The sequence below is a fragment of the Lemur catta genome, chromosome 1 (assembly GCF_020740605.2).
Source record: "Lemur catta isolate mLemCat1 chromosome 1, mLemCat1.pri, whole genome shotgun sequence".
Lineage (NCBI taxonomy): Eukaryota > Metazoa > Chordata > Mammalia > Primates > Lemuridae > Lemur > Lemur catta.
In genome coordinates this window covers 195,788,748-195,801,809 of record NC_059128.1, presented here as the reverse complement: position 1 = coordinate 195,801,809, position 13,062 = coordinate 195,788,748, and positions in this window count along the sequence as shown.

The following is a 13,062-nucleotide window of genomic DNA, read 5'->3' as shown; positions in this document are numbered from 1 at the left end:
ATTTCTCAGGCTCAATAAGAAATTTCCAGAAAAAAGATTCTGATTGGCTTAGGTTGAGTCAGCTCATCCCATCCCACTGAAAACCTGTTGGAGTCAATAGGGGGTTTCCTGGCTCAACTGACAGTAAAATGAGCACATCTCACAGATGAGATTGTGACGTGATAGACCCTTCAAAGGTGTCTGCTGCACCCTACTCTTCAGGAACATTGCTCCCCACTCTTCTATTTTTTTTTTCCTATCTTGTAAGCACTTCAAAGCTGAAAAACCCTGAAATGCATCTTCATACACTCAACTTACATTTAATTTCTGCCTCAAATTCCAATACTAACTCTTTTGAATAAGTTTTTTTTAATCTCTCTCTCTACTTCCATATCAGCCAAGCATTTTTCACACTGCACAAACATGCATTTACTATCATAAAATTCTTCTTTTTTTATCCTAAAACTCCCTCTTCTCTAAGGCGTTGGGACACCATGTTATGATGGTTCCACTTTTCCTTCCCCTTTTATGCTGTTACTGTTTCCTAACTACTCTAATACAGGCATCTCTTGAAGCTTGGTCCTTGGCCCCAAGCTCTTTATTCTTGAACAAAAAAAATGCATTAAATTCAATGGTGTTAATTATCCAAATCTATACAACTCAGCCAGTGATTTCACTGTGTTCTTAATCCCCCTGTTTGAAAGCTTATTATTACCTTTATGTCATTAGCTCCTCATAGCCAGTGACTCACTAAGGCTTGCTGATCCCTCTTCGCAATGTCTGTCAGAATTTTTTCAACCCACATTGAGCACCCTAGTCTAGGTGTCTCATTATTGCACACCTGGATAACAAAACAGTCATCTTTCTATTCTTCATGCTTTCTTCTCTGTTAGGATAATTCTAAAATAACTTCCACCATTATATCCACCTATTTCTCTGGCTCAAGAACTTAATTTAACAATTTGTTGCTTCTCAAAGTAAAGCACAACTCTAAATAAGACCTTGGAAACTGTGTGTTAACTGGTCCATTTTATCAAGTAAATTATCCTCAATTTGGTCCCTCCTAATCCAGCAAGACCAGCCACCTCTGTCGAAATGTTCTTTCCTATCCTCCCTGCTGATAGTTTTGCTTCACCTAATCACAGTGTCTTTCAAGTATCTTTTAAATTCCCTTTTTTCTAGGCCAGATTCATCATATGTTTTTCAAGACCTACCTTGCTTCAACCCACAATGATCATTCCCAGAGCCCCTACATAGTGTTCCTGTACTATGTTGTTCAATTATTACTTTATAGACATTCTTAAATGTTTACTTCCTCAATTAGATTTAAAAACCACAAGTGAGGAGACATAATGCTCTGCAAAGAGTCAGGCACGGAATATTCCAATGGCTGTAAAGAGGCAGACTGTAGGCCAAAATAGACTCACTTATCTCACAGAGTTAAAAAATTATAATTAGCTTTAAACATTTAAATAACCAGAGCTTTCACCTAAAACAAGTATTCCAACTTCTCTTAAAAATAGAAATACATTCTGTGATGTGCAGAATAATTGTTCTAAATGCCCAAATGTCCATGTCCTAATCTCCAGAACCTGTGAATATGGTATATTACATGGTATGATGGTTAATTATGTCAACCTGACTGGAATAATGAATACCTACATAGCTGGTAAAACATTATTTTTCGGTGTGTCTCTGAGAGTGTTGCTAGAAGGGATTAGCATCTGAATAAGTAAGAGTAAAGAAGATTGTTCTCACCAATGTGGAAGGGCATCATCTAACCCACTGAGGGCCTGAATAGAACCAAAAGGTAGACAAACAATGTATTCACTCTTTGTTTGAGCTGGGACATCTATCCTTTCCTGCCATTGGGCATCAGTGCTCCGATTTTTGGGGCTTTCAGACCTAGACCAGGATTTACATCATCAACCCCCTGATTCTAAGGCCTTGAGACTTGTACTGAAACTTCTCAGCTTCCATAACTGAGTAAGTCAATTCCTGTAATAAATCTCTTCTGATATGTGTGTGTGGACAAATCCTGTTTGTTCTGTTTTTCTGGAGAACCTCAACTAATACACATAGCAAGGAAGAATTAAGGTTGCAGATGGAATTAAGGTTGCTAATAAACTGACATTAAAATAAAAAGATTATATCCTGGGTTATCCAGGTAAGCCCAATATAATAGCACAAGGGTTCTTTAAATGGGGAAGAGGGAGCCAGAAAATCAGTGTCAGAGTGATGAAAGGTAAGAAAGTCTTGATACGCCATTGCTGACCTTGAAGATGGAAGGGAAACAAGAGCCAAGGAATGCAGGCAGCCTCTAGATGGAAAAGGCAGGGAAACAGTTCTACCCCTAGAGCCTCCAGAAGGATGTAGCCCTGCCAACACCTTGGTTTTAGCCCAGTGAGACCCATTTCAGACTTCTCACCTCTAGAACTGTAAGATAATAAATTGGTGGTGTTTTTAACCAACAAAGTCATGGTAATGTGTTATAGCAGCCATGAGAAACAAACACACATGCACACATTAGGCCCCTGTGGCTGCATTGCAACAATCCCCAGGTGGTGAGTTATAGCTGCACGCTTTGAAGCACAGTTATCACCTCTTTCTACTGCTGACACCATAAGCATTTGACTTTATGACAACTAAAACAGCCATTCAAGAACTAGATGACCAAAAGAAATACTAATACTTTTAGGTCTAACATTAAAGGCTATTATTTTTAAAAAATAAAAGTAATGGCCGGGCGCGGTGGCTCACGCCTGTAATCCTAGCACTCTGGGAGGCCGAGGCGGGTGGATTGCTCGAGGTCAGGAGTTCAAGACCAGCCTCAGCAAGAGCGAGACCCTGTCTCTACTAAAAATAGAAAGAAATTATCTGGCCAACTAAAATATATATATAGAAAAAATTAGCTGGGCATGGTGGCGCATGCCTGTAGTCCCAGCTACTCGGGAGGCTGAGGCAGTAGGATTGTTTAAGCCCAGGAGTTTGAGGTTGCTGTGAGCTAGGCTGATGCCCCGGCACTCACTCTAGCCTGGGCAACAAAGCGAGACTCTGTCTCAAAAAAAAAAAAAAAAAAAAAAATTTAAAAAAATTAAAAAAAAAAAAGTAATGGGAAAATGTGTTTATGATTGAATAAGAATTGTAGAGTACATATATTCAAAATATAGCCAATAAAATTGCAGTGTAAGGTCTGGCTATAACTTAAAGTGATAATAGAGTTCCTAAATAGAAATATTTTGAAGGACTATGGCAGGATTTCAGTAGGGCTAGATAATTTTATTAAAGCAGAATGTGCAAGTATTATGTGGCATCCTAAACTTGAAACTGAAAGAAAAGTTGAGCATCAACCCAGTTATCCACAGACAATTGAGCTAATTAAGCATGTGTTCTTCATCCTGTTATTTAAGAACATCTGATCACAAGTATTTTGCAAAATGAACAACTCCATATGTCCAATGCCATCCATTTCTGTGTGCTTTACAAGTCTGAAAAATACAGATTACACAGTGTTCTTTTCCCAGACCAAATTCAGACATTTAAAGCTTTTTACAATTATAGAACTCCTTTGTTTTAGCCTGAAAGCTTTGGAGAACATTTTTGTCATGGCTAGTAAAATGATCATTTCAGAATTATTGTGACTTGGAAACAGGTAAAAGAAAATCTAGGCTGCAATAATTTAAAAACAAAACAGATTTGAAGAAGTAAGACTGTAAGCCAATAAGATTCCACTTTCCTAAACTGAATGAAACCTTTGGATTCTTGTGACCCGGAAAAGGCCTTCACATATGTGTCTTAGGCAACCAGGATGTGCCACTAAAGACATGGTGAAGGCCAGATGCCACCCCCATCACTGAACTTTTGGATAAAGACTCAGGTAACAATGACCATTCAGACTCTTCTGAATAGCTTAAAGGTGAATTACATTTCAGAAAGAGTGCCATTTTGTACACCACCTCAGAATGTAATTTCATAAAGCTGTGTTAGTACTTTCTCTCCCCTACAATAGTTATTCTTTTGAAAAGAGAGCCATGATTTTTTTCTTCAGTTAATGATTATGGAAGTCAAATAGACATCATGATGACGAAATTCTAGCCTAATTTCCTTATTCAGTAGTTCAGTCTTTAACTGCCACAGACTTGTTATTCTGCTTCTGAATCTCTTCCTCAGAATGGCTGCCAATCAAGTTAACCTACTGAATATGAAATACCTATGATGAAAACCCAGTTGTTCTAGCTAAAAGAATCTGCATTTGTGAACTTATCAAAGTCAAATATGAACCCAAACAAATGATAGAAATTTGAAAACGCACTGTTCCACAGCCCTTTGGTACTAAATTGAATAAATTAGCCCAGGACCTATTCATGGAGTTCTGTGAAAGAATAACTGCTTGAGTTTTTCTCCTGGCTGTGAATTCACTCACTAAAGCCATTAGCCTTTTCAATAATTAAATTTGAATCACCAAGGGAGACTCCAAATTCAAGTATAGAGCTAATGTTCATTGAATCACTGTTATTTGGCAAGCATTTTCCTAGGCACTTTAAATATGCTTTTTATTTAACAACTTTAATAGATATTTATTATTATTTTCTCCAGTTTGCAGATTAGAAAACCAAGGTCCAAAGAGGTCACACAGACCAACAAGGAAAATAGAAAGCCATTCTGACTTCCTATTCTTTCCATTACCACCATCCTAACCCTCCCAGACTATCCACTGTTATATAGACAGTGCTGCAAAGAAACTTAGGCAATTCTAGTATGTGGAAATTTCAAACTCCCCCCATAAGATAAGTTGTTTTTGTTTCCATAATTTTTTGTTAGTACATGGAATATTTTACATTATAAGCATTTTATATTACAAATGTTTTAAAACAGAGTTTTACATACAGTAATACACTTTTATTTATTACTTCCAAACAATTACTTTCTGATCTTATTTTCAGAATGATAAGCCATCGACCAGGCATGGTAGCTCATACCTATAATCCTAGCACTTGATGGCTGAGGTGGGAGGATTGCTTGAAGCCAGGAGTTCAAGACCAGCCTGAGGAACACAGCAAGATCCCGTCTCTACAAAAAATACAAAAATTATCCAGGCATAGTAGCACACACCTGTAGTCCCAGCTACTGGGGAGGCTGAGGCAGCATAGTTTGAGCTCAGGAGTTTGAGGCTGTAATGAGCTATGATGCCACTGCACTCTAGCCTAGGCAACAGAGCTAGACCTTGTTGAAGGAGGAGGAGAAGGAGGCGGAGAGGAAGGAGGAGAAGAAGAAAAGAAGCAGAAGAAGGAGAAGAAAGGGAAGGAGGAGGAGGAGGAGGAGGAGGAGGAGAAGCAGTCATCATGGATTCAATTAATTTTTAAGCCTTCACACATTGCTGAGGTCTCTACATCTTTTTCACAACTACATACTCGTGGTCACTATATGTTTCTCCTTTAACATGGTTTTATCTTTAAAGAGGATTCTGGAAGGCTCATTTCTTAGTAACAATGTAATATACCCAGGTAATTAATTAGAAATTACTGAAATAAGCCTTTAGCACTCTCTAATTTATTTTTGTTTACAAGTATGACTTCTTTGACATACACATACACTTTTAAAAAATTTAGTTTCTTTAGTTTTCTTATAACTTTATTATAATCTCTTATTGTTCATATTTATTAAAGATAATTAAGAGAAGAAATAATAAGAAAAATGTAAAATATCATCACCAAAAATTTACTGCTAATGTTATATGCATATTATGGTAGGCTTTTGTCTTTCATATAGAGAAATACTTCTTTTAAACAAAAAAATATAATATAATCTTATAGTCTCCTTTTTTCACTTAATTTATTGGAGAATTTTCCATGTAATTAAATATTACTTAACATCACCATTTAAATGTCTACTTAGTATTCCATAATTTGAATAAAGCACAATTCAATTTCAATTAACCTGCTATTGTTGAAGATAAAGGTGTTACCAACTTTTTGCCATTATAAAGTAGAATTGCTGGGTAAAAGTGTAATGACTTCCTATAAAAGACTGACTCTCAGCAGCACTCATGAAAATGATTAATATATCCCACATTCTAACAAAGATTCGGCATTATATTTATTTAAAATATTTGTCAACATGATCATTCAAATGGTAGTTTATTTAATTCACTTGTCCCACATCCTCTCCTCCTGCTGACCTATACTTGCAGCACTGACCTACACCTCAGAGCAACAAAAGTGATTTACAGTGAATCAGCACCAAAATACATTTATCAGCCCTTCCCAGTCCTCAAAGTGGAGCGATAATGGGCCTAGCAGGCCTGCTGACTCAATGAGGTGGACAGATTAAAAGAAAAAGAGCACTTAGAAAAACAGATACTTTAGGGGGAAAGGACGTACATATGGCTAAGTGCACACCATGCAGCCATCTCTCTCTCCTTTTTCTTTCACTGAACGGTGCTTTTACTGCATTGACAAAGAGGGCACTGGGTTCATAAATAGACTTGAACAGTACTTTCAGAGCACTTCAGTTCAATTATCATGAATTAACTTTAAAAACAGCATTAACTTTTCAGCATATACAATGTGCCCAAAAAAAACCACAACATATTTAGAAACCAGTTTTCTATCATTGAACTTTCCCCCCTTTTTACTTTAAACCAGTAAGTAACCTTCAAGAAAAAGTTTCTAGTTCCACTGATGGGATGTCACTTAGTCTTCAAAACTGTGGGGCATGCCCAAGACTATCTCTGGCTTGAGATGGCTGGTTGATCAGACAGCCAGGCTTTCTGAGTGAAGAGTGCAGTCTGCTTCTAAACAGAAATGTAGATTAAGATGTGTGGGAGAAAAAGTAGTTCCCTGGCAACTCTACTTTGATGCTGTGGATCCTCAGATCTACAGGTTTTAATCAAGATAGCTCATCTGAAGGTGATCAGTGATTAGTTTACAATCCACATTTATAGTGTGGCAATTTATACTTTAATATTTGTAGAGGAGCCATAAAAATTGTGCATTTCATTCACATCATCAATATATTTCAAAAAAGATTGTAATTATGTTAAGCCAATTCTTTAATTAGAGGGAATCATATCTGAATCAGTTGGGAGGCTTTTTAAAAACTATATATTTCTGTATTTGCCGCTATTTCACCTAGATTTTCTAGTTTTATCGAGGAACTGCTGGCACATGCCTCTGTTGCCAATATGATATGAAACAGTTCCTCTCTGCTGTGGTGAAACAGATAAGGATGTTTATCACAGCATCATTACAAAAGGAACTAAGTTGTTTCATGTATCATTTCTATCAGACTCTAGGAAGAGGCAATGCCAATAAATACTTTACTGAGCACTTGTTATATACTAGGCATTACAACACGTAATTATTTAATTTATTCCTCACAACCAGCCTGTGATGGTGCCATTAATCTCACTTCAAAGATGAGGAAAGAGAACAGAGTTTAGCAATATTCCTAAAAATAGATGATTAACAAGTGGCAAGATGGCACCCAACACATGTCTTTGGACACGAAAATCAAGTATCCAATGAGTTTTATACTATAGAATATACTTTTTTAGTTGCCAACAACTTATATCCACTAGATAGAAGTGTCTCCCCCATTTGAAATTAAATTACTTCTTTACAATGTCTTCATTTCTAATGTCCCGTATGAGCAGCCAATCAAAACACATTTTAACAGTACCTCAAGATTGATGAGGAATCTCATATGAGTGATATTTCAGATAATATCTAGAAGATCCCATAATTAATATTTTTTTTGCAAGGCCCATCACTTTAGAAACATAATCTTTTTTACTGAGATTTAGAAGATGCCTGAGTCATCCCATAATTCCATCCCCAACAAATGTGCAACTTCTCTTTTTAGGTGGCAATATATCTTCAGATGCAAATCTCATCCATTTGAATTGATTCTTATTAACTTTATTTTTATCAGGTGAAAAATTTTAGCTGATTCCATAAATTCTATGGCCACATCTACAGTGCTTATACATACTAAAATTTTCAAGAAAGTTCTGATTACAAAAATTCTTCTCTTTAATCTTGTGCCCTATTATTGACATTGGAAAATACAATTTAAAAACTATCTTATTTAGGAGTGATGCCCCTTTCTGATCAAGAGCAAAGCTGCAAAGTTAGGAAATGGCATGATGAGAAATAAAACCTAATCCCTCTGTAACACAGCCAACAATCGACAGACCAAAACAGCAGAATTTTTAAAAAGCAAGAGTATAAATTAAACAGTATGTATAATTCGCTATTTTAAAGTTTTTCACTAGTTTAACAAAAGCAAAAATTAATTTCTCAGCTATCTTTATTTAATTTTGGTAATTTATCATATGCCGGACAAAGAGATTCCAAGCAATTGTATTTAGGATATTTTACCAGACTGTATTAGGTTTTTGGTTTCTGGTGAATAGGACAAGTTAGAAGTTCTTCACTTTTTAAAATGAAAGAATTTCCCTCAGAAGCACATCTTAATAAAACAGAGGTTTTTAAATTGTAATTATTATTACTAACATTTCTCAGTAGTCCTGGGGAAACATCTGCCTCTACTGATGAGTAGGACAGGACTCATCTATTATATGTACTACCCTGTGAGTCCTTGAGCTCAATAAAATGAACATTGGAAATTTTCAAACCTTATTTCAGAAAAAAAATGGTTATGGACAAAGTTTGCTTTAATAAATTTTGACATTAATGTGCAAGGTAAAATTCTGTGAAGTAAGAAAAATATGCATTATTCTAATGAACTCAATGATTACAGTAGCATCCTGAAAACTATTTTAAATAACTCTTGAATTTTACTAAACTCTTTCAGAGTACACTCAACATTTTTTTCCTCCACTTGTCTGACCCCAGGTGTGCATAGAGCTTTCTTCATACTGGGCTTCCCATCTTCCACCCCTAAACTGGGAAATTTTTTTTTTCATCCTTTTCTTAGTTATGATTTTTTACTACATTTTCAAAGCATGATAATTTGGATCAGGACATTCTCCATGTAGGCTCTCTTCAATTTTGCATTAAAAGTTTGTGTGCATGATTGAGACAGAGCACAACATACTCAACTAGGTTTCTTGCATGGAGAGGAGAGTTTCTTCTCAGTTCCAAGAGTTAGACATGAGGAAAATCAGATGCGAATGATAAGAAAATGTCTGGGCACACTTGTAGCTCTGGCTTGGCTATCCAAAGGCAATACATGCAACCAAAATGTTTGCATCCCCATAATATTCTGAAATTTTTAAAAAAGAATATAAATAAATAAATTGAAAAAAAGTAAAAAGAAAAAAAAGAAAATATCTTCATTCATGTGTGATGACATCCAATGTTTAATTTTAAGTGTCAAATTCTTTAATCCTCTCAATTCAAAACTTCTACAAAACTCACTCAGAATTTTATAATTTACTTATAGCATATTTTGTACCAAACCTTGCTGCTCTCAATAGGTGAAATGTTCCCTGATGGCGGGAAGTATATTTTATTCATTCTAGAATCATAGTTCTTAACAGGTGCCCTAAAATTATTAGTTTGAGTCTAACTGAATTATTAGTATTATTATTATTTTGAGACAGGGTCTTGCTCTGTGTCCCAGGCTGGAGTACAGTGGCATGATCATAACTCACTGCAACCTCAAACTCTTGCGCTTAAGTGATCCCTCCACATCAGCCTCCCAAGCAGCTAGGACTACAGGCATGCATCACTACACCTGGCTAATTATTTTATTTTTTGGTAGAGACAGGGTCTCACTACATTGTCCAGGCTGTTCTTGAACTCCTGGCCTCAAGCGACCTTGCTGCCTTGGCCTCTCAAATTTCTGGGATTACAGGCATGAGCCACCATGCCCAGCCTGAATTATTTTTTTCAGATATTTTCTCATAAAATTTAATGGAAAAAAATTGTGACTTTTGCTTAATGAGCAAGCTTGTGGAAAAATAACAATGTGAACAGCTTTAATACAATCAGGAAAAATTGAGAAAGACTTTGAAAAGGGCAAAAAAGACTTCTGGATGTCCTGCCTAGTATGCCTTTCTTGGTTGCCTCTGTCTTTCATTGCATTTGAGTTATTTTATAATCTTATAAATTGTATAAAACTGATAATAATGCAAATGACTCCTAGCTATAGAAATGCAAATGAATTGAGTCCTGAGGAATGCAACTCATTATTGCCTTGTGGATGAAGCAGTTTTCCATCTATTTGTACATTCATTTCAGCTTTCCTTATTGCTCATATATATATTTCTTTAAATTCACCTTTGAACTAGTTACAACATCTTACTGATTATCTCATTAATTAATGAGTTAAAATTGTGGGTATATGTTCATTTTATATTTGTATGAGCCATGATTTTATTTTTTAAAATTATCTTTTAACAACACACTTCTAATTTTTTCCTAGCTAGATTATTCAACTGTTTCCATAAACTTCATAGGTGGTTTTAGAGACTTTATTCACTTTTTCAGAGAATAGTGAACATATTTATTGATGTAATGCTCTTAAATAGTACGAGGTTATAATAATTTAATATACATAAAGAAAGCAGTTTTATAAAATAATGGAATAAAATATCATTTTAAATGCATCCTTTTAGCTACAAGTGAGAACATAAGAATCAGTGTTTTTAAATCATAACCATAAATAAGAAAGGACAATATTCTACTCCTATTCATGCTTGCTGGAAGAACATTTTCCAGATTCATCTCTTCTAATCTATCTAAACACTAAATAGACCTGTACATTGTTCCCTTCTTATTCCCCTTCTCCAAATAAAAAATGTTTTAACATTTTCTATTAGAAAATGATTTTAGTGAGGAAAACTAGGATTTTTCAGGGTCCAGCACCAATGGTCTAGCATGAATATCTGCATTTTGAGAAACAATCAGCATAAGGGACAAATCTCTCTTTTAGAGATCTTTTGTATGACAAAGTGCTAATCAGCAGACTGTCAAACTATTCTCCATATCATTACATTGATCATGACATCATGGCAAATTTCCAAAGAAGGAAATTAATGCTCTGCTCACTGATGTTTGGAGGATGCTCTCTTTGGGGCAGTTAATATGGTCTACGGAGTGGTTAGAGCTAGTATGCGTGTAAAATAGCTATTCTCTCAGGTTCTGTTTTGCCACACTGGAAATAAATCCATCATTGGGAATTGCTTAAAATTAGAACATACTTTGCAACTTTATAAAGCACCCAGAGCACAGAAAAGGTGCTGCACAAAACTTTTTCCAACTTGCTTCATTAAGCCAATAAACCATAATGGTCCTTCAGGAGATATCAAACTTTATTGGACATAGCCAACAAGACTGAAGACAAGAGGGGCTTATAAGTGTGCCTGAAGCATTGGAATATTTTCACTCTGCAAATACCTATAAAAAGTGTTCAAATTTATGCAAAGCTTCTAGCACAGACACATAAATATTGAACCACAGAATTGGCTGTGTCTATACTTTATTACTTGTTTCATCAAAAGGAGTTTTTGAAGGTCTCCTAATCTAATCCCTAGGCAATAAAATTACCACAATTAATCTTTACACTAATAAACTGTTTCAATGCATATTTGTGAATGGCCTAGGGAACCATAATTAAAAAACAAATTTGATGAACGATTATGCATTTTGGAAGTCAGACATTAAAGCTAAATGGTAGTGTTACCTGCTTCATTGTTTAACAAGATGTATTAGACTAAAACATGAAAAACAGTAACCCTGAAAGGGAAATGGTAGGTCATAAAATATTAGATGTATAATTTCATCTTCACATAGCATTTCTAAGCAAAAAAAGAATGTTCTCTTTCACCATGAGGTGGGAAAGAAGTCTCATTATCTCCTGCAGTCTGTTTTAGATGGACAGTCTCTCTGAACAGTTAAAGAGTCATGAGGCATTTCAAAGAGGCAGATGACCTCATTATCTAAAACTTAGAGGAGGCAATAATGAATGTACTGGGCTTCATTTTCTGGGATTATCAACTTTAATTAACAGAAATTATCCAGCAGAACATATAGCTATCTAATGCATAAGAATGCACCTAGAAAAAAATCCAAGACCTTCAGCCCTTTTGCTAACTACCTATGCATAGATATTTGTAAAATGAAGATAGGGATTATAGGTTTTGGCCTACTGTATTTATTCTGTAAGAAATGGACTTGTCCTCAGCTAATTAATATCAGTAAGTTCAATATTGTATTACAAAATCATGTGAATTTTAATGGAAATAATTTCAATTTGACCTGTTTGCTGTATGTTTGATAGAAAAAAAAATATGTAGTTAACCTGTTAAAGAATAATTAAAGGAAAACTCTATTCTCATTTTAAATGTTGGCCTTTGTCTAGGTTTAAAAGCTGTGTTTGCTGACCTATACCCCTTTGAGGTAGGCTTTCTTTCCTGGTTGGTAAGGAATGGTATCAAAGAGCATAGAAGATTTAGAGAAAGAAGAAGACATAAAATTAACTATTCCTTCTTTGATCTTATAGCTTCCTGATAATTATCAAGTAAGAGGGCACTGTTACTTTGTTCTTACAACAAAGAGAACCACTTTATAAAGGTCAGTAAAAGAATGGATATGTCACATACTGAAAAAGAAAAGTGATAAAGTGAAATTAAAAAATGATTTAAAGGTTGTCATTTCAACTGATGAAAGGAAGGAAGAGTCCAAGGGCAATAATGCTATGTGAGTTGTCTTAAACACCTGAAATGAATCAGAAGATTATGCTGTTTCAGGCATAATTTTAATTATTGTTTTTAGTGTGTTTATGAAAGAGTTATTTTATAAAGAAGATATACATTTTAACTGAATCTCAATATTGAAAACAACACGGTCTGTATATATTTTACAACATAACACAAAGAAACATTGCTTTAGTAAAAAGAAATAAAAATAAAAATAATGTGTCTCCAAGAAGTTTTATTTTGGTTAAGAAAAAGGGATGATAAATGCTTGTACACAAAATCTGCATTAAGAAATGGTACTCAGAAATGTATAGCAGTTTCCATAAAATCTAATACAATTATCTACTCTAGACTAATTAAAAGAAAATAAAATCAACAGTGTTTTCAGTCCTATGAAGTATTTATCACATTACTTG